A 20,303-nucleotide genomic window follows, 5' to 3' on the forward strand; every position below is an offset into this window, starting at 1 on the left:
GTACACATCTGTTGTTCTGCCTCTGAACAAGGCAGTTTAACCCACTGTTACTAGGACGTCATTGTTAATAAGATAGCCTAGTGGTTAGAACCAGGTAGCCTAGTGGTTAGAACCAGGTAGCCTAGTGGTTAGAACCAGGTAGCCTAGTGGTTAGAACCAGGTAGCCTAGTGGTTAGAGCCAGGTAGCCTAGTGGTTAGAACCAGGTAGCCTAGTGGTTAGAGGAGGCAGGTAGCCTAGTGGTTAGAGGAGGCAGGTAGCCTAGTGGTTAGAGGAGGCAGGTAGCCTAGTGGTTAGAGGAGGCAGGTAGCCTAGTGGTTAGAGGAGGCAGGTAGCCTAGTGGTTAGAGGAGGCAGGTAGCCTAGTGGTTAGAGGAGGCAGGTAGCCTAGTGGTTAGAGGAGGCAGGTAGCCTAGTGGTTAGAGGAGGCAGGTAGCCTAGTGGTTAGAGCCAGGTAGCCTAGTGGTTAGAACCAGGTAGCCTGGTGGTTAGTGCCAGGTAGCCTAGTGGTTAGAGCCAGGTAGCCTGGTGGTTAGAGCCAGGTAGCCTAGTGGTTAGAGGCAGGTAGCCTAGTGGTTAGAGGCAGGTAGCCTAGTGGTTAGAGCCAGGTAGCCTAGTGGTTAGAACCAGGTAGCCTAGTGGTTAGAACCAGGTAGCCTAGTGGTTAGAACCAGGTAGCCTAGTGGTTAGAACCAGGTAGCCTAGTGGTTAGAACCAGGTAGCCTAGTGGTTAGAACCAGGTAGCCTAGTGGTTAGAACCAGGTAGCCTAGTGGTTAGAACCAGGTAGCCTAGTGGTTAGAGCCAGGTAGCCTAGTGGTTAGAGCCAGGTAGCCTAGTGGTTAGAACCAGGTAGCCTAGTGGTTAGAACCAGGTAGCCTAGTGGTTAGAACCAGGTAGCCTAGTGGTTAGAGGAGGCAGGTAGCCTAGTGGTTAGCCTAGTGGTTAGAGGCAGGTAGCCTAGTGGTTAGGAGGCAGGTAGCCTAGTGGTTAGAGGAGGCAGGTAGCCTTTGGTTAGAGGAAGCAGGTAGCCTAGTGGTTAGAGGCAGGTAACCTAGTGGTTAGAGGAAGCAGGTAGCCTAGTGGTTAGGAGGCAGGTAGCCTAGTGGTTAGAGGAGGCAGGTAGCCTAGTGGTTAGAACCAGGTAGCCTAGTGGTTAGAGCATTGGGCCAGTAACCGAAAGGTAAAATCTGTTCTGCCCCTGAACAAGGCAGTTGTTCCTCAGACGTCATTGTTAATAAGAATTTGTTCTTAACTGACTTGCCTAGTTAAATAAAAATACTGACAAAGCCAAAAACAGGATTCTCACAAGTTCCAGTAGTGAGCTGCCTAATAACAGAGAATGGCCAATCAGGTGCCTTAGAAGGCAGCATTGTGTGGCCAGTCGGTTGACTGTCCACATCTACCAAATGACACGCAAAGTAGAACAGAATAAACCCAGATTCATTTCAGAATGTAAAAAAAACGCGTCGTTGTGTGGTTTTCGTTACTTTTATTAAGTGGTTGACACCAGACGGTGTGGTTATATAGATACAGTCAATGAGTAAAATGTTATTATACATGAGAAGAAAAAAAAGAAGGATAAAAACTAAAAAAATTATAATAATAACCAAAACTTTTAAAAATAACCCAAAAACAAACTGTCCACTGACCAAACATGGAGACCTGTGTTGAAGAGCTTCACAAGGTCCAACATGGAGACCTGTGTTGAAGAGCTTAACAAGGTCCAACATGGAGGCCTGTGTTGAAGAGCTTCACAAGGTCCAACATGGAGGCCTGTGTTGAAGAGCTTCACAAGGTCCAACATGGAGACCTGTGTTGAAGAGCTTCACAAGGTCCAACATGGAGACCTGTGTTGAAGAGCTCACAAGGTCCAACATGGAGGCCTGTGTTGAAGAGCTTCACAAGGTCCAACATGGAGGCCTGTGTTGAAGAGCTTAACAAGGTCCAACATGGAGACCTGTGTTGAAGAGCCTGTGTTGAAGAGCTTTCAAGGTCCAACATGGAGACCTGTGTTGAAGAGCTTCACAAGGTCCAACATGGAGACCTGTGTTGAAGAGCTTCTCAAGGTCCAACATGGAGACCTGTGTTGAAGAGCTTCACAAGGTCCAACATGGAGACCTGTGTTGAAGAGCTTCATAAGGTCCAACATGGAGACCTGTGTTGAAGAGCTTAACAAGGTCCAACATGGAGGCCTGTGTTGAAGAGCTTCACAAGGTCCAACATGGAGAGGCCTGTGTTGAAGAGCTTCACAAGGTCCAACATGGAGACCTGTGTTGAAGAGCTTCACAAGGTCCAACATGGAGACCTGTGTTGAAGAGCTTCACAAGGTCCAACATGGAGACCTGTGTTGAAGAGCTTCACAAGGTCCAACATGGAGACCTGTGTTGAAGAGCTTCACAAGGTCCAACATGGAGACCTGTGTTGAAGAGCTTCACAAGGTCCAACATGGAGACCTGTGTTGAAGAGCTTCACAAGGTCCAACATGGAGACCTGTGTTGAAGAACAGGTCCAACATGGAGACCTGTGTTGAAGAGCTTCACAAGGTCCAACATGGAGACTGTGTTGAAGAGCTTCACAAGGTCCAACATGGAGACCTGTGTTGAAGAGCTTCACAAGGTCCAACATGGAGACCTGTGTTGAAGAGCTTCACAAGGTCCAACATGGAGACCTGTGTTGAAGAGCTTCACAAGGTCCAACATGGAGACCTGTGTTGAAGAGCTTCACAAGGTCCAACATGGAGGCCTGTGTGAAGAGCTTCACAAGGTCCAACATGGAGGCCTGTGTTGAAGAGCTTCATAAGGTCCAACATGGAGACCTGTGTTGAAGAGCTTCACAAGGTCCAACATGGAGACCTGTGTTGAAGAGCTTCTCAAGGTCCAACATGGAGACCTGTGTTGAAGAGCTTCACAAGGTCCAACATGGAGACCTGAAGAGCTTGTTGAAGAGCTTCACAAGGTCCAACATGGAGACCTGTGTTGAAGAGCTTCACAAGGTCCAACATGGAGACCTGTGTTGAAGAGCTTCACAAGGTCCAACATGGAGACCTGTGTTGAAGAGCTTCACAAGGTCCAACATGGAGGCCTGTGTTGAAGAGCTTCATAAGGTCCAACATGGAGACCTGTGTTGAAGAGCTTAACAAGGTCCAACATGGAGACCTGTGTTGAAGAGCTTCACAAGGTCCAACATGGAGGCCTGTGTTGAAGAGCTTCACAAGGTCCAACATGGAGACCTGTGCCTTGAAGAGCTTCACAAGGTCCAACATGGAGACCTGTGTTGAAGAGCTTAACAAGGTCCAACATGGAGACCTGTGTTGAAGAGCTTCACAAGGTCCAACATGGAGACCTGTGTTGAAGAGCTTCACAAGGTCCAACATGGAGACCTGTGTTGAAGAGCTTCACAAGGTCCAACATGGAGACCTGTGTTGAAGAGCTTCACAAGGTCCAACATGGAGACCTGTGTTGAAGAGCTGTGTTGAAGAGCTTCACAAGGTCCAACATGGAGACCTGTGTTGAAGAGCTTCACAAGGTCCAACATGGAGGCCTGAGAGAGTCGGCCAGGAGGAGGAATGTTATCCGTAAGGCTGCAACATTTCCCATAACTTTCCCAGCATCCTAGTTGGCACGATTCCCGGATCATTTCCTTTCCGATTCTGGGAATCTTCCAAATGGGATTTTCTGGAAAAATGTGGGAATTTTTCGGAAAGTTACCTGGGAATTTGCAACCTTACTTTATTTAAGCTAATTTCATTTCAGTTTCTTCCAAGGCCCAGATTTACAGTTGAGAGACTAATATCTCATCTTCCAACACATATTTCCTCCTTATTCCATAATGTGTCATCGTATCATAGGAAGTCAAACAAGGCTCAGACTTTTAAATAAATACACTAAACTTTAAACGGACATTTTTTTGGCCCTCTTTGTCGAGCCGCTGTCCATCGATCTTCTGCTGCAGTCAGGCCCGGGTTAGTCTGTCCAGAGTCAGACCTGGGGCTCCTGCCTGCCTCTGTCTGCCCTCACAACGAGACAGGACGCCAACCAACCAACCAACAAACACCTCAGACTCTAAAGAAACAGGCCGCCTGACTCCAGCAGGCGACCAGGCGTCTGGCTGGCTGGCTGGCCAACACAACGAAACAAGTGCATCACATTTCTTCTTCATTAGAGGACAGACAAGGCTGTTGTTGTTTCTTTAAACAGATTTAACGACTATTCCTTAACTATGCAACGTACAAGATTTCTGTCCATTCGCGGTAGGTAGGTATGATGGCTGGGTTCGGGGAGGGTCGGAACAGTTTCGGGGTGGGGGTTGTTAAGTTTAGTTGATCTTGTCCTGGAATATGTAGAGGTTGTTGGTGGCGGCGACAGCGATGACGTTCTCCTTTGGGTGCCACGCGGTGTGTAGGATCTTCTTGTTGAAGTCCAGACTGTCTACGCTGATCTCATCCTTCTTCCTCTTCCTCCCGGTGGACACCTTGCGAGCCTTCAGGATGGCCCGAGGTTTACTGTTCTCTCTAGAGGCCTCCAGCGTGATGTCCCTCCGCGTGTTCCGGTCAAACATCCGGAAGAAGTTGTTGTACGAGCCCGTCATGATGGCACTGGGGAGGAGGAACAGCAAAACAAGGTGAATTGCACATTGCAAAGTGATTTTGAGTCCTTTAAAAGCTCAATATAAATACCATGTATTATTATAAGACCTATTATGAAATAGAAATTCGCTGCTGGACAAAAATACTAGATAAAGAATTGACATGTATTTATTTATCTAGTGTAAAGCAAACAACCCATCAAAGAGGTAAGAGTAATGTTGTAACATCGTCATGGTTCTAGAAGGGTAATGTTGTAACATCGTCATGGTTCTAGAAGGGTAATGTTGTAACATCGTCATGGTTCTAGAAGGGTAATGTAACGCCATCATGGTTCTAGAAGGGTAATGTTGTACATCGTCATGGTTCTAGAAGGGTAATGTTGTAACATCGTCATGGTTCTAGAAGGGTAATGTTGTAACATCGTCATGGTTCTAGAAGGGTAATGTTGTAACATCGTCATGGTTCTAGAAGGGTAATGTTGTAACATCGCCATGGTTCTAGAAGGGTAATGTTGTAACATCGTCATGGTTCTAGAAGGGTAATGTAACATCATTATGGTTCTAGAAGGGTAATGTTGTAACATCGTCATGGTTCTAGAAGGGTAATGTTGTAACATCGTCATGGTTCTAGAAGGGTAATGTTGTAACATCGCCATGGTTCTAGAAGGGTAATGTTGTAACATCGCCATGGTTCTAGAAGGGTAATGTTGTAACATCGCCATGGTTCTAGAAGGGTAATGTAACATCATCATGGTTCTAGAAGGGTAATGTAACGTCATCATGGTTCTAGAAGGGTAATGTAACACCGTCATGGTTCTAGAAGGGTAATGTAACATCATCATGGTTCTAGAAGGGTAATGTAACGTCATCATGGTTCTAGAAGGGTAATGTAAACGTTCTAGAAGGGTAATGTCATCATGGTTCTAGAAGGGTAATGTAACATCATCATGGTTCTAGAAGGGTAATGTAACATCATTATGGTTCTAGAAGGGTAATGTTAACATCATCATGGTTCTAGAAGGGTAATGTAACGTCATCATGGTTCTAGAAGGGTAATGTTAGAACATCATCATGGTTCTAGAAGGTTAATGTTGTAACATCATCATGGTTCTAGAAGGGAATGTTAGAAGGTCATCATGGTTCTGGATCATGGTTCTAGAAGGGTAATATTAATGTTGTAACATCATGGTTCTAGAAGGGTAATGTTGAACATTGTCATGGTTCTAGAAGGTTAATGTTGTAACGTCATCATGGTTCTAGAAGGGTAATGGTTCTAGAAGGTTAATTTGTAACGTCATCATGGTTCTAGAAGGGTAATGTAATGTCATGGTTCTAGAAGGGTAACGCGTCATCATGGTTCTAGAAGGGTAATGTTGTAACATTGTCATGGTTCTAGAAGGGTAATGTTGTAGCGCCATCGTTGTTCAGGGAGAAGGACCCTAATGTTGTAACATCATGGTTCTAGAAGGGAAAGGTAATGTTGTAACGCCATCATTGTTCTAGAAGGGTAATGTAATGTCATCATGGTTCTAGAAAAATGTAATGTCATTGTGATCAATCCATGTTCTAGAAGGGTAATGTTGTACACATCGTCATGGTTCTAGAAATAATGTTGTAATGTCATTGTGGTTCTAGAAGAGTAATGTTGCAGACGTCTTTGCTTGGAAGTCAATTTGCAGGTCTGAATTGTAATCAGGGGAAAACATGGCCCTTCTCATTGAAACCAAGGAAATACAAGGCTGACTGCTGTACTGTAGGCATTGTTCTCAGAAAACAGAACACATTATAATTCATGGAAAACGTCAATCTTGTGATCAATCTTAGTGTAAATAAAACATTTAGGTGACAATCATGGTATTAATAACTGCTTCTAACACAACAGATGTGTGTCCTTGAACCGATTAGTGAAAAATCACAGAGAAGTGAAGGGTATTTTAGTTGCTAATGGCAGCCTGCAGTACCCTGGTCAGCCTTAAACTAGAGTTACTCAATGAGGAGGCAACACTGAGCTAGCCTGCAACATCACTTCCTGGAGGAGCCCAAACAGCACAATGTCACGTCTCCATGAGACGCCATCTTAACCCACTATTTTATCTTCAATGTGCCGTTGAGTCTTCACATAGGAATGAATGCTGTCAGGTGATCCTGGGCTTTGTGTATATACAGCAGGTTGATTGTAATGCAGGTGTTTGTTATTTGCGTGTTGCGGGTCCATTTATGAGAACGAACGTAACTTTCAAACTGATTCTAAAGTTCCGTGTCGGTTGGTTTGCGGTACCTGTCAGCACCGTTCCAGCAGCACTCGAACTTGTCGAAGATGCAGTCGTTTTCATACAGCGAGCAGAGCTTGCTACGGAGGTACTCGTGCACCTATACAAAATATAAAACACATTAAAAACAGTTCGGATCAATTAATTTATTTGGCCTTTAGGAAGAATTTGTCTTTCATTCCTGAGACAAGAATTTTAAAGATTTAAATAAATAACATATATACACTGAACAAAAATATAAAATGCAACATGTAAAGTGTTGGTCCCTTGTTTCACGAACTGAAATAAAATATCCTAGAAATTTTCCATACGCAACAAAAGCTTATTTTTCTCAAATGTTGTGCACTAACATCTCCGTTAGTGAGCATTTGTCCTTTGTCAAGATAATCTATCCACCTGACAGGTGTGGTATACAGGAAGATGTTGATTACACATGATCATTACACATGTGAACCTTGTGCTGAGGACAATAAAAGGCCACTAAAATGCGCAGTTTTTGTCATCCAACACAATGCCACAGACATCTCAAGTTTTGAGGGAGCGTGCAATTGGTATGCTGACTGCAGGTATGTACACTAGAGCTGTTGTCAGAGAATCGAATGTTCCAACATCGGTTTAGAGAATTTGGCAGGACGTCCAACCGGCCTGACAACAGCAGGCCACATGTAACCACGCCAACCCAGGATCTCCGCATCCGGCTTCTTTACCTGTGGGATCGTCTGAGACCAGCTACCCAGACTGCTGATGAAACTGAGGAGTATTTATGTCTGTAATAAAGCCCTTGTGAGGAAAAAAGCAATTCTGACTAGCTGTACCTGGCTCCCCAGTGGGTGGGCCTATGCACTCCCAGGCCCATCCATGGCTGCGCGCCTGCCTAGTCATGTGAAATCTATAGATCAGGGCCCATTGGATTTATTTCAATTGACTGATATCCTTATATGAACTGTAAAAGTGTTGAAATTGAAAATGTTTGGTTTATATCTTTGTTCACTATACATATTGTTTCTGTCTGTTTTCATACCATTGCAATTCATTCAAAATGTGATAAAAACATACTACTACACAACGCAGTGCTCTAGAGCCAGAGGAATGTAGGTAAAGTTCCAGTCAGTACCTGGTAGGTCTCTAAAGGCAGGTCTCTACAGGTAAAGTTCCAGTCAGTACCTGGTAGGTCTCTACAGGTAAAGTTCCAGTCAGTACCTGGTAGGTCTCTACAGGTAAAGTTCCAGTCAGTACCTGGCAGGTCTCTACAGGTAAAGTTCCAGTCAGTACCTGGTAGGTCTCTACAGGTAAAGTTCCAGTCAGTACCTGGTAGGTCTCTACAGGTAGGTCTCTACAGGTACAGTTAAAGTCAGTACCTGGTAGGTCTACAGGTAGGTCTCTACAGGTAAAGTTCTAGTCAGTACCTGGTAGGTCTCTACAGGTAAAGTTCTAGTCAGTACCTGGTAAGTCTCTACAGGTAAAGTTCCAGTCAGTACCTGGTAGGTCTCTACAGGTAAAGTTCTAGTCACTACCTGGTAAGTCTCTACAGGTAAAGTTCCAGTCAGTACCTGGTAGGTCTCTACAGGTAAGGTTAAAGTCAGTACCTGGTAAGTCTCTACAGGTAAAGTTCCAGTCAGTACCTGGTAGGTCTCTACAGGTAAGTTCCAGTCAGTACCTGGTAGGTCTCTACAGGTAAAGTTCCAGTCAGTACCTGGTAAGTCTCTACAGGTAAAGTTCCAGTCAGTACCTGGTAGGTCTCTACAGGTAAAGTTCCAGTCAGTACCTGGTAAGTCTCTACAGGTAAAGTTCCAGTCAGTACCTGGTAGGTCTCTACAGGTAAAGTTCTAGTCACTACCTGGTAAGTCTCAACAGGTAAAGTTCCAGTCAGTACCTGGTAGGTCTCTACAGGTAAAGTTCCATTCAGTACCTGGTAGGTCTCTACAGGTAAAGTTCCAGTCAGTACCTGGTAGGTCTCTACAGGTAAAGTTCCAGTCAGTACCTGGTAAGTCTCTACAGGTAAAGTTCCAGTCAGTACCTGGTAGGTCTCTACAGGTAAAGTTCTAGTCACTACCTGGTAAGTCTCTACAGGTAAAGTTCTAGTCACTACCTGGTAAGTCTCTACAGGTAAAGTTCCAGTCAGTACCTGGTAGGTCTCTACAGGTAAAGTTCCAGTCAGTACCTGGTAGGTCTCTACGGGTAAAGTTCCAGTCAGAACCTGGTAAGTCTCTACAGGTAAAAAAGTTAAAGTCACTACCTGGTAAGTCTCTACAGGTAAAGTTCTAGTCAGTACCTGGTAAGTCTCTACAGGTAAAGTTAAAGTCAGTACCTGGTAGGTCTCTACAGGCAGGTCTCTACAGGTACAGTTAAAGTCAGTACCTGGTAGGTAAAGTTCCATTCAGTACCTGGTTAAAGGTCTCACAGGTTTCCATGTTCAGATCCCACACCTTGACTGACAGGTAGTCTCTGGTCATCATGGTAGCGGCCGCTGTGACTGAACTTCACATCCGATATTGAGGAGAGATGATCTCCAGAAGGACCGGCTGCTAGGTCCTCTGGCTCTAAGACTGAGAAACAAATACATACAAACCTTTCCAAACCAGTCCATCAAAACAGCAGTTAAAGTTCCCCCAGTTAACCCACTGTTTCCCAGACCAGTTAACCCCACTGTTCCCAGACCAGTTAACCCACTGTTCCCAGACCAGTTAAACTGTTCCCAGACCAGTACCTTAAGTCCCCTGTTCCCAGACCAGTTAACCCACTGTTCCCAGACCAGTTAACCCACTGTTCCCAGACCAGTTAACCCACTGTTCCCAGACCAGTTAACCCACTGTTCCAGACCAGTTAACCTGGCAGTTCCCAGACCAGTTAAACTGTTCCTAGACCAGTTAACCCACTGTTCCTAGACCAGAGTTCCCAGTTAACCCACTGTTCCTAGACCAGTTAACCCCAGTTCACTCCCAGGTAACCCCTACTGTTCTCTAGACAGGTAAAGTTCCAGTCAGTTACCCCCACTGTTCCTAGACCAGTTAACCCCACTGTTCCTAGACCAGTTAACCCCCTGTTCCTAGACCAGTTCCTAGACCAGTTAACCCCACTGTTCCTAGACCAGTTAACCCACTGTTTCTAGACCAGTTAACCCACTGTTTCTAGACCAGTTAACCCCACTGTTCTAGACCAGTTAACCCCACTGTTCCTAGACCAGTTAACCCCACTGTTCCTAGACCAGTTAACCCACTGTTCTAGACAGTTAACCCACTGTTCCTCTACAGTTAACCCACTGTTCCTCGAGCAGTTAACCCACTGTAGGTCTAGACCAGTTAGGTCTCCACTGTTCCTAAAGCAGTTAACCTAGTGTTCCTAGACCAGTTAACCCACTGTTCCTAGAGCAGTTAACCCACTGTGACTAGAGCAGTTAACCCACTGTTCCCAGACCAGTTAACCCACTGTTCCTAGACCAGTACTGTTCCCAGACCAGTTAAGCCACTGTTCCCAGACCAGTTAAGCCACTGTTCCCAGGACCTCTGGCTCCTCAAGACCGAGAACCCACTGTTCCCAGACCAGTTAACCCACTGTTCCCAAACCAGTTAAAACTGTTCCCAGACCAGTTAACCCACTGTTCCCAGACCAGTTAACCCACTGTTCCCAGACCAGTTAACCCACTGTTCCCAGACCAGTTAACCCACTGTTCCCAGACCAGTTAACCCACTGTTCCCAGACCAGTTAACCCACTGTTCCCAGACCAGTTAACCCACTGTTCCCAGACCAGTTAACCCACTGTTCCCAGACCAGTTAACCCACTGTTCCCAGACCAGTTAACCCACTGTTCCCAGACCAGTTAACCCACTGTTCCCAGACCAGTTAACCCACTGTTCCCAGACCAGTTAACCCACTGTTCCCAGACCAGTTAACCCACTGTTCCTAGACCAGTTAACCCACTGTTCCCAGACCAGTTAACCCACTGTTCCCAGACCAGTTAACCCACTGTTCTAGACCAGTAACCCACTGTTCCCAGACCAGTTAACCCACTGTTCCCAGACCAGTTAACCCACTGTTCCCAGACCAGTCCACTGTTCCCAGACCAGTTAAGCCACTGTTCCCAGACCAGTTAAGCCACTGTTCCCAGACCAGTTAACCCACTGTTCCCAGACCAGTTAACCCACTGTTCCCAGACCAGTTAACCCACTGTTCCCAGACCAGTTAACCCACTGTTCCCAGACCAGTTAACCCACTGTTCCCAGACCAGTTAACCCACTGTTCCCAGACCAGTTAACCCACTGTTCCCAGACCAGTTAACCCACTGTTCCCAGACCAGTTAACCCACTGTTCCCAGACCAGTTAACCCACTGTTCCCAGACCAGTTAACCCACTGTTCCCAGACCAGTTAACCCACTGTTCCCAGACCAGTTAACCCACTGTTCCCAGACCAGTTAACCCCACTGTTCCCAGACCAGTTAACCCACTGTTCCCAGAGCAGTTAACCCACTGTTCTAGACCAGTAACCCACTGTTCCCAGACCAGTTAAGCCACTGTTCCTAGACCAGTCCACTGTTCCCAGACCAGTTCAGTCAGCCACTGTTCCCAGACCAGTTAAGCCACTGTTCCCAGACCAGTTAAGCCACTGTTCCCAGACCCACTGTTCCCAGACCAGTTAAGCCACTGTTCCCAGACCAGTTAACCCACTGTTCCCAGACCAGTTAACCCACTGTTCCCAGACCAGTTAACCCACTGTTCCCAGACCAGTTAACCCACTGTTCCCAGACCAGTTAACCCACTGTTCCCAGACCAGTTAACCCACTGTTCCCAGACCAGTTAACCCACTGTTCCCAGACCAGTTAACCCACTGTTCCCAGACCAGTTAACCCACTGTTCCCAGACCAGTTAACCCACTGTTCCCAGACCAGTTAACCCACTGTTCCCAGACCAGTTAACCCACTGTTCCCAGACCAGTTAACCCACTGTTCCCAGACCAGTTAACCCACTGTTCCCAGACCAGTTAACCCACTGTTCCTACTTGCCTGGTTAAATAAAGGGAAAACATAAAATATAAATAAATAACCGGCTGACATCAGAGGGAAACTATTGTGAAACATAAAAAAACAGTTTGTGTGGAAACACATCTGACTTAGTTTGAGGAACGCTCAACTCCGTTCTCTTATTTCAGTTGAGTTTTGATAACAGGATTCGCTACAGCAACAACATATATTATTCTATCTAAAACAATGACATTTCTGTAAAGTTTTACTCCAACGATATTACCGACTTACATTTGCTTTGCCTGTCACAGAGGGCAGCAGCTCGCATGTCACAGAGGCGGATGGTCCCCTTACTGCTACTGTACACAAATACATTACACTGGTGTGGATGGCACTCTGCAGCCGTGATGACTTCTGTTAGCTCCTCCATGTTGGCAGGCTTTATATCTACAATGTCTGGGGAGGGGAGGGGCACGATCAAGGATCAACACCACCAAGACATGGCAAGGGCATAGACACACACACAGGTAGACACACACACTCACAGGTAGACACACACACTCACAGGTAGACACACACACATCACAGGTAGAGACACACACACACACTCACAGGTAGACACACACACACTCACAGGTAGACACACACACTCACAGGTAGACACACACACACTCACAGGTAGACACACACACACTCACACTCACAGGTAGACACACACACTCACAGGTAGACACACACACACACACACACACGTAGACACACACACACACGTAGACACACACACGTAGACACACACACGTAGACACACACACGTAGACACACACACGTAGACACACACGTAGACACACACACGTAGACACACACACGTAGACACACACACGTAGACACACGTAGACACACGTAGACACACGTAGACACACGTAGACACACGTACACACACACACTCACACACACACACACACACACACACAGGTAGACACACACACACAGGTAGACACACACACAGGTAGACACACACACGCAGGTAGACACACACACGCAGGTAGACACACACACGCAGGTAGACACACACACGCAGGTAGACACACACACGCAGGTAGACACACACACACAGGTAGACACACACACACAGGTAGACACACACACACAGGTACACACAGGTAGACACACACACACAGGTACACACACGCAGGTAGACACACACACGCAGGTAGACACACACACGCAGGTAGACACACACACACACACAGGTAAACACACACACAGGTAAACACACACACACACAAATCTTCCCATTTAAATGAAATACATGTTGCGTATGTTTTGTGATTAAAAAAGGATACTAAAACTTCTATCTGTGATTTCTAAATGCCAGAGGTTAACCCTGAGGTCATCAGCTGAAAGGTACGTTTCGTGATCACTGTTTACAGAGATAGAATTGATGTGATATGTGTGTGCGTTAGCGAATATCCTCCTCGGACTAGCCTCCACCATCCGGTCCATAGGCAGCAGCACAGGCACCTACAACAAAGAACCCTTTTATTATGACGATATACCACCTTTAAAAACCCTGCAGTTCGCTCCTTTTCTGAAGATGACAAATATATGTAGTAGTAAAGTAGAGGGGGGGTCAGTTACATATCGCAATATTATATTGATACTTGACTAAAATATGAGGGTGAAGACAAAATATTGAAGTGCCCCTGAACGAGCTATGTCCGTAGGCGCCAGGCGCACCGGTTTGAGTCTGGAACTGCAACGCTGCTGGGTTTCTCACGCTCAACAGTTTCACGTGTTACTATGGCGTTGTCTGATTTGCTGTTCGTCACTAGTCTTGTCGGCAGAGGAAATGTAAGTGTGGACAGTTCCAGCCTCTTCAAAGAAGGGCAGAAATATGATTTAATGTTCCAGATTTTTGGGGGCCTCAACAATTTAGCAGCAGAGGAGAATTATTAAAATATGTATTTAAAAGACAAATTAAACTAAGGGATCATTAATGGATTACAGTTCGGTCCGTTTTGGGTTCGGGCTGTGGCAAGGCGGGGTGGTGGAAGGAGTCACGGAGGGGGGCTGTGGCAAGGCGGGGTGGTGGAAGGAGTCACGGAGGGGGGCTGTGGCAAGGCGGGGTGGTGGAAGGAGTCACGGAGGGGGGCTGTGGCAAGGCGGGGTGGTGGAAGGAGTCACGGAGGGGGCTGTGGCAAGGCTGGGGTGGTGGAAGGAGTCACGGAGGGGGCTGTGGCAAGTCACGGAGGGGGGTGTGGAAGGAGGCGGAGGGCTGTGGCAAGGGGGTGGTGGAAGGAGTCACGGAGGGGGGCTGTGGCAAGGCGGGGTGGTGGAAGGAGTCACGGAGGGGGCTGTGGCAAGACGGGGTGGTGGAAGGAGTCACGGGGGGGGCTGTGGCAAGTCACGGGGTGGTGGAAGGAGTCACGGAGGGGGGTGGAAGGAGTCACGGAGGGGGCTGTGGAAGGAGTCACGGAGGGGGCTGTGGAAGGAGTCACGGAGGGGGCTGTGGAAGGAGTCACGGAGGGGGCTGTGGAAGGAGTCACAGAGGGGGGTGGTGGAAGGAGTCACGGAGGGGGGGTGTGGAAGGAGTCACGGAGGGGGTGGTGGAAGGAGTCACGGAGGGGGCTGTGGCAAGGTGGGGTGTGGAAGGAGACACGGAGGGGTGAAGGGTGGAAGGAGACACGGAGGGGGGTGGAAGGAGTCACGGAGGGGGTGTGGAAGGAGACACGGAGGGGGGGTGTGGAAGGAGTCACGGAGGGGGGGTGTGGCACATTTGAACATTGTGAACATTTGAACATCTTGGCCATGTTCTGTTATAATCTCCACCCGGCACAGCCAGAAGACGACTGGCCACCCCACATAGCCTGGTTCCTCTCTAGGTTTTGGCCTTTCTAGGGAGTTTTTCCTAGCCACCGTGCTTCTACACCTGCATTGCTTGCTGTTTGGGAGTTTTAGGCTGGGTTTCTGTACAGCACTTTGAGATATCAGCTGATGTACGAAGGGCTTTATAAATACATTTGATTTTTGATTTGATGTAATTTGCGAACCGAGTGCGAACTGATTCTACTTGTCAAAACTAGTGAAAATGTCAGCAGTCAGAACGGCTAACGGCGACCGGTTGCTAAAACACACTGCCTAAACGGATGGAGAACGAACGGCAGGTTCATATCAGACCGTCACCGGTGCCGTGTATTTTCTCCATCACATTTTCACTCCAAATACTTTACCTTGTTCTTTGTGTTTTTTATTTATTTATTTCCCTGAACGGAGGGCCTCCCGGGTGACGCAGTGGTCTAAGGCACTGCATCGCTGTGCCACCAGAGACTCTGGGTTCGAGCCCAGGCTCCATGGGGTGACGCACAATTGGCCCAGCGTTGTCCGGGTTAGGGGAGGGTTTGGCCGGTAGGGATATCCTTGTCTCATCGCTCACTAGCGACTCCTGTGGCGGGCCGGGCGCAGTGCACGCTATCCAGGTCGGCAGGTGCACGGTGTTTCCTCCGACACATTGGTGCGGCTGGCTTCCGGGTTGGATGAGCGCTGTGTTAAGAAGCAGTGAGGCTTGGTTGGGTTCTGTTTCGACCTTCGTCTCTCCCGAGCCCGTACGGGAGTTGTAGCGATGAGACGAGATAGTAACTACTAACAATTGGATACCACGAAATTGGGGAGAAAAGGGGGTAAAATTTATAATATTTCCCTGAACGGGATCATTCAAAACTATACCAGGTAAACGGTGATGAACGAGAGGAGACATACCCGTAACGACGTGATTCTGAAAGGATCTCTCAGTCTTCCATCCTCGTCTTTCAAGTTGTAGCCTTCTGCTCTTTTGTCCCGTTGGCTGATTTTCCACAGCTTGATGGTTTTGTCTGGGTTGGGAAAAAGGCCATGTCAGTGTGCTATAGCACAGGTTTACAGTCATCCTTGGCCTTTCCGTCTGTCAAAACACTTCAGAGGAAGGAGTGTGGCAGCAGAATCAGAATGAGTTTGTTAACATTGATAAATAAGATGTTTCATTTACATAATAATGCTTATTTGGGGGGAAAAGTTACTTGGACCCCAGAGAGGGGAGAGGTCAGGCTTGTCTTCTTATGGGAATGTGTCTGGAACTGTTGTATGTCCCCTCTGAGGTTGACCTTATCTTGATCTAGTATATAGCCTAAGAGGCTCACTATTACATGTCCCTTCTGAGGTTGACCTTATCTTGATCTAGTATATAGCCTAAGAGGCTCACTATTACATGTCCCTTCTGAGGTTGACCTTATCTTGATCTAGTATATAGCCTAAGAGGCTCACTATTACATGTCCCTTCTGAGGTTGACCTTATCTTGATCTAGTATATAGCCTAAGAGGCTCACTATTACATGTCCCTTCTGAGGTTGACCTTATCTTGATCTAGTATATAGCCTAAGAGGCTCACTATTACATGTCCCTACTGAGGCCTGACCTTATCTTGATCTAGTATATAGCCTAAGAGGCTCACTATTACATGTCCCTTCTGAGGTTGCCCTTATCTTGATCTAGTATATAGCCTAAGAGGCTCACTATTACATGTCCCTTCTGAGGTTGCCCTTATCTTGATCTAGTATATAGCCTAAGAGGCTCACTATTACATGTCCCTTCTGAGGTTGACCTCTAGTATATAGCCTAAGAGGTTGTCCCCTTATCTTGATCTAGTATATAGCCTAAGAGGCTCACTATTACATGTCCCTTCTGAGGTTGACCTTATCTTGATCTAGTATATAGCCTAAGAGGCTCACTATTACATGTCCCTTCTGAGGTTGACCTTATCTTGATCTAGTAAATAGCCTAAGAGGCTCACTATTACATGTCCCTTCTGAGGTTGACCTTATCTTGATCTAGTATATGACCTAAGAGGCTCACTATTACATGTCCCTTCTGAGGTTGCCCTGTATTTGATGGGAGTAAATAGCCTAAGAGGCAACTGATTATTACATGTCCCTTCTGAGGTAATGTTTTATCTTGGATCTAGAATGAGAATAGAACCTCCTAAGAGGCTAAACTAACATGTCCCTTCTAAGGCTGCCCTTATCTTTTGTGCAATGTTCCTAAGATCTGTTACTTTACATGTGAGTTCAGAGGTGTGTGTGTCTTGATCTATAAATGATACTAGGAACTAAGGACTCTCAGAGGCTCACTATTACATGTCCTTTATAGACACTGAATTGATCTGAGAGTCACAGCTTAAGTGAAGCTCATATAATAAAAAAATGGACTTTATGATACAACCTTGACTTGTGTGGTGGTTTAACTCTCATGGATTTGGTAATACAGGACATTTCCCTTCAGAGGTTAATAATCTTGATCTTTACAGTTCAATATTCAGTGCAGTTTCTTACATGTCTGTGGTGCTGAAGAGTCATCACCTTGACCTAAACGCAATCAGAAATATTACGAGAGCCCTTCTGACTTACCGATCTTGAGAGCAGAGAGTGTTCACTGTTTGTTGAGGTAACCATCTTATTTTGTTAATTTTCTCCTCGATTTCTAAGCTTTTCAAATAGTCAACTCGGGTTCATGGCTCTGGAAAGTGCTGTACACATTGTATTCCCTCTGGAATGAGGACGGTTTTTACTCTGAAAGAAATAAACCCAGCTCATTATTAGTACGACTATATTTCACAACCACCACAAAAATGCACTTAAAAAAAAAATAATAATACGATTTTGTACATTATGCTCCATTAAAAGGTGGCCGACTAATGTTGTTTTCAAGGTGCGTTTTAGTCTTAAACATTTTTTTTCTTCTATTGATTTATGTCTGTTTGATAGTTAACTGACCTCTTGTTCCCGTAAAAAAATGGACTTTATGATACCTCCTTTGTCTCCCCGTCGCTAGTAGTTCTCCAGAATAGTTAAACTCAACCGTTGAGATTATGTCGGCTGAGAGGAGACAACAACCTTTACAAGGTCATGAGTGTGTAACACTTCTATGTCGGCTGAGAGAGAGACAACAACAAGGTCATGAGTGTGTAACACTTCTATGTCGGCTGAGAGAGAGACAACACAACAACCATGAACAACGCAAGGTCATGAGTGTAACACTTCTATGTCGGCTGAGAGAGACAACAACAACAAGGTCATGAGTGTGTAACACTTCTATGTCGGCTGAGAGAGAGACAACAACAACAAGGTCATGAGTGTGTAACACTTCTATGTTGTTAGAGAGACAACAACAACAAGGTCATGAGTGTGTAACACTTCTATGTCGGCTGAGAGAGACAACAACAACAAGGTCATGAGTGTGTAACACTTCTATGTCGGCTGAGAAAGAAATAAACAGGTCATGATTAGTAACACTTCTATGTCACAACCAGACAAAGAGACAAAAAACAAGGTCAAGTGTGTAACACTTCTATGTTTGTAGATTAGAGAGACAACAATTAACAAGGTCATGAGTGTGTAACACTTGTTTTCGGCTGAGAGACAACAACAACAAGGTCATGAGTGTGTAACACTTCTATGTCGGCTGAGAAGACAACAACAACAAGGTCATGAGTTGTAACACTTCTAGTAGTTCTGAGAGAGAATAACAACAACAAGGTCAAGTGTGTAACACTTCTATGTCGGCTGAGAGAGAGACAACAACAACAAGGTCATGAGTGTGTAACACTTCTATGTCGGCTGAGAGAGAGACAACAACAACAAGGTCATGAGTGTGTAACACTTCTATGTCGGCTGAGAGAGAGACAACAAGGTCTGAGAGAGACAACAACAACAACAAAGGTCATGAGTGTGTAACACTTCTATGTCGGCTGAGAGAGACAACAACAACAAGGTCATGAGTGTGTAACACTTCTATGTCGGCTGAGAGAGACAACAACAACAAGGTCATGAGTGTGTAACACTTCTATGTCGGCTGAGAGAGACAACAACAACAAGGTCATGAGTGTGTAACACTTCTATGTCGGCTGAGAGAGAGACAACAACAACAAGGTCATGAGTGTGTAACACTTCTATGTCGGCTGAGAGAGAGACAACAACAACAAGGTCATGAGTGTGTAACACTTCTATGTCGGCTGAGAGAGAGACAACAACAACAAGGTCATGAGTGTGTAACACTTCTATGTCGGCTGAGAGAGAGACAACAACAACAAGGTCATGAGTGTGTAACACTTCTATGTCGGCTGAGAGACAACAACAACAAGGTCATGAGTGTGTAACACTTCTATGTCGGCTGAGATAGAGACAACAACAACAAGGTCATGAGTGTGTAACACTTCTATGTCGGCTGAGAGAGAGACAACAACAACAAGGTCATGAGTGTGTAACACTTCTATGTCGGCTGAGAGAGAGACAACAACAACAACAACAACAAGGTCATGAGTGTGTAACACTTCTATGTCGGCTGAGAGAGAGAGACAACAACAACAAGGTCATGAGTGTGTAACACTTCTATGTCGGCTGAGAGAGACAACAACAACAACAAGGTCATGAGTGTGTAACACTTCTATGTCGGCTGAGAGAGAGACAACAACAACAAGGTCATGAGTGTGTAACACTTCTATGTCGGCTGAGAGAGAGACAACAACAACAAGGTCATGAGTGTGTAACACTTCTATGTCGGCTGAGAGAGAGACAACAACAACAACAAGGTCATGAGTGTGTAACACTTCTATGTCGGCTGAGACAAGAGAGACAGAGAGACAACAACAACAACGTCATGAGTGTGTAACACTTCTATGTCGGCTGAGAGAGAGACAACAACAACAACAACAACAAGGTCATGAGTGTGTAACACTTCTATGTCGGCTGAGAGAGAGACAACAACAACAAGGTCATGAGTGTGTAACACTTCTATGTCGGCTGAGAGAGAGACAACAACAACAAGGTCATGAGTGTGTAACACTTCTATGTCGGCTGAGAGAGAGACAACAACAACAAGGTCATGAGTGTGTAACACTTCTATGTCGGCTGAGAGAGACAACAACAACAAGGTCATGAGTGTGTAACACTTCTATGTCGGCTGAGAGAGACAACAACAACAAGGTCATGAGTGTGTAACACTTCTATGTCGGCTGAGATAGAGACAACAACAACAAGGTCATGAGTGTGTAACACTTCTATGTCGGCTGAGAGGGACAACAACAACAAGGTCATGAGTGTGTAACACTTCTATGTCGGCTGAGATAGAGACAACAACAACAACAAGGTCATGAGTGTGTAACACTTCTATGTCGGCTGAGATAGACAACAACAACAACAACAAGGTCATGAGTGTGTAACACTTCTATGTCGGCTGAGAGAGAGACAACAACAACAAGGTCATGAGTGTGTAACACTTCTATGTCGGCTGAGAGAGACGACAACAACAACAACAAGGTCATGAGTGTGTAACACTTCTATGTCGGCTGAGAGAGAGACAACAACAACAAGGTCATGAGTGTGTAACACTTCTATGTCGGCTGAGAGAGACAACAACAACAACAAGGTCATGAGTGTGTAACACTTCTATGTCGGCTGAGAGAGACAACAA

The 20,303-nt window shown here is 45.9% G+C and overlaps 1 long non-coding RNA gene and 1 pseudogene across 46 annotated transcripts; one reads left to right on the forward strand and one right to left on the reverse strand.

Annotated features, from left to right (window-relative positions):
- The first annotated feature begins 1,611 nt into the window (after positions 1-1,611).
- Positions 1,612-3,704, forward strand: LOC127922924 (uncharacterized). Of its 46 annotated transcripts, none has more exons than XR_008112846.1 (9): positions 1,624-1,682; positions 1,720-1,830; positions 1,867-1,940; positions 1,991-2,212; positions 2,252-2,473; positions 2,578-2,688; positions 2,762-2,909; positions 2,954-3,212; positions 3,252-3,399. It is a non-coding gene; the product is annotated as an uncharacterized LOC127922924 (long non-coding RNA). The 46 variants fall into 46 exon arrangements; XR_008112852.1 differs by having other exon boundaries at positions 1,757-1,830; XR_008112851.1 differs by having other exon boundaries at positions 1,643-1,719; positions 1,757-1,830.
- A 451-nt stretch (positions 3,705-4,155) lies between these two features.
- On the reverse strand, positions 4,156-17,287 carry LOC127922923 (serine/threonine-protein phosphatase 2A 55 kDa regulatory subunit B delta isoform-like; annotated as a pseudogene).
- Between the last annotated feature and the right edge of the window lie 3,016 nt (positions 17,288-20,303).

This window comes from Oncorhynchus keta, unplaced genomic scaffold (assembly GCF_023373465.1).
Source record: "Oncorhynchus keta strain PuntledgeMale-10-30-2019 unplaced genomic scaffold, Oket_V2 Un_contig_27686_pilon_pilon, whole genome shotgun sequence".
NCBI classification, from domain to species: domain Eukaryota; kingdom Metazoa; phylum Chordata; class Actinopteri; order Salmoniformes; family Salmonidae; genus Oncorhynchus; species Oncorhynchus keta.